This window comes from Condylura cristata, unplaced genomic scaffold (genome assembly GCF_000260355.1).
Source record: "Condylura cristata isolate star-nosed mole 26May11 unplaced genomic scaffold, ConCri1.0 scaffold00004, whole genome shotgun sequence".
In the NCBI taxonomy this organism is placed as follows: Eukaryota; Metazoa; Chordata; class Mammalia; order Eulipotyphla; family Talpidae; genus Condylura; species Condylura cristata.
Genome location: NW_004567105.1, coordinates 2,152,028 through 2,154,139, shown reverse-complemented (window position 1 = coordinate 2,154,139; position 2,112 = coordinate 2,152,028).

Sequence of the window (2,112 nt, the reverse complement as noted above, 5' to 3'; positions counted from 1 at the left end):
CTGGCACCACTCTCGCCTGGCCCCCCGCCAGGCCCTCTATAAAGGGAGCTGAGACTGACTTTTGCCCTGAGCCCTGAGCCAACAGTGGGGGTGACTGGGCAGCCAGACGATGCAAAAGGGATCAGGAAGGGGCTGTGTGTCCCACAGGTCCTGCTCTCCTGACTGTCCAGGTGCTTACAGGTGAAGAGTGGGGAGGACAGCAAAGTCCCCCTCTCCCAGTCCATTTACCGGACGCCCCTGGTCTGTGTTCTCTGAGGCGAAGGAAGGGAGCTCAGTCTTGACCTGACCCCACCTCCCCCACCAGGTCTTGGGCTGGAACGTGGCTTCAGCCTTGTCCCCAGCACACACCCCTGTCCAGCATAGGTCACCTGCTTCTTCAGAGGCCTCCCCTCTCAGTTTCTGCAGGCTTTGCCTGGTGGCTATAGGGCGGTCATGGTGATCAGAGGGCCCAATGGGCTTGGGGGTGAACGGCACCTAGTGCGCTCACTGCCCCCACACTGGCCAGGCGGTGCAGCCACTCAGGCCAGGCCGCTGGCTCCCAGGCCTGCAAAGCCGGCGTCTGCCGCCTCTCGGGCGGCCCCGCGCCCGCCTCCACCATCTCTCCTGGGCTGGTTGGCGGCCCTGGGGCTGCAGGGGTGGGCTGCTCCCCCGGCTGCTGGCCTTGGTGCCGGCCAACCTGGTCCCAGCAGGGAGAGCCAGAGGTGCAGGTGGGGTTGTTCTCAGCACCCTGGACCCGGACACCCCTTCCTAGGGTTGCTACAGATTGGCCCTCAGGGTCCCAGCCCCCAGGCCAGGATCTGGCTATGTCAGTCTCAGAGCCGTGTGTGCTGCCGTGGGGGGCTTTCCCTGGACTGAGCTGCCCTCAGCTCAGGGACCCCGGAGTCGGAGTACAGTGCACATGAATCTGAACTTGGAGGCGTGCCTGTCGCTCCCTCTTAACCATTTGCCCCTCAAACTCTGGGAGAGGAGGGGCTGGGGATCCAGCAGGGAGCATGTCATTTCTGATGCCCTCACGGTCCTGAACACCACAGAGACGGGCTTCTGGACCTCCCACAACCCCACCGGGGCTCCCCAGCCCCCTCCCTTCAGCCTCTGTGGCCCCTAAGGGCAGAGGCAAGGGCAGCTGCCACACCTGCCAGTGCCACCCCCAGGCTGGAGCTGTGCCTCTAGCTCCCTCCAAGCACGAGGTGGCCACACCGGTCACACCACTGGCTCGCACCCTCCTGCAGCCAGACCGCGGCAGTTGGAGGCAGAGTCTTAATGAAACACATGGGAACGCTGAAGCCAAGACCCACTTCAACAGGAAGGACCGGAGGCCAGAGGGTGGAGGACACCCCTGAGCCCCACCACCCACCCCAGGATGTGAGGCAAGCTCTAATTCTGAAAACAGCTGGGGTATCCAGTGTTCTGGCCTAGGCCGCTGAGAGTGATGGGCGAGGCTCGGGCCTGGGAGGCCATGGGCCCTGTCCCAGGGCACTTTCCAGTAGTGAGGAGGGGGCTTTGCCGGTCTGCAGCCAAGACCCAGGCTGGGGCAGGGCTTTCTGGGAAGACCAGCTGGCCGGGCCCTGCCAGTCAAGATGACCTGGGAGTGGTCCCTGCAAGGGTTGAAGGGGGTAGGGACCGGCAGCTGGAGACTTGGCACTGCAAGTCTGGGAAAGGCTGGACTCTGGGACCCCTGGGAAGCAGAGAAACCAGCTTTGAGGCCACTCAACAGATGGGAAGGCAAGTGTCCTCCCCGCCCCTCCACTTTGCCTCCACAGGGCTCTAGGCCCCAGCCTGTGGCCACTCCTCTGGCCTGAGCACCTCCTGCCCTTAGGCACAGAAACTTTGGCCCCAGATTGGTCAGAGACTCGAGTGCCAGCTGGTGGGCTGGCAGGAGGGTATGCATTTTGTCAGGGGCCCTTTGTCTATCTGCCTGGACACCAGGCACCAACCACCCACCCCGGCAGTGGGGCGAGTGGGGACCTGCGGCCCAGATGACATGCTTGTCCCTCAGGCAAAGTGCCAGCTGCCGGCCTCTGTCCAGCACTGCGCACCGGCCTGCGCCCCGCCGCGCCCCAGGGCATCCGGGACACTGCCTCTGGGGCCACGAGGGAGGTCAAGGTCACGGAC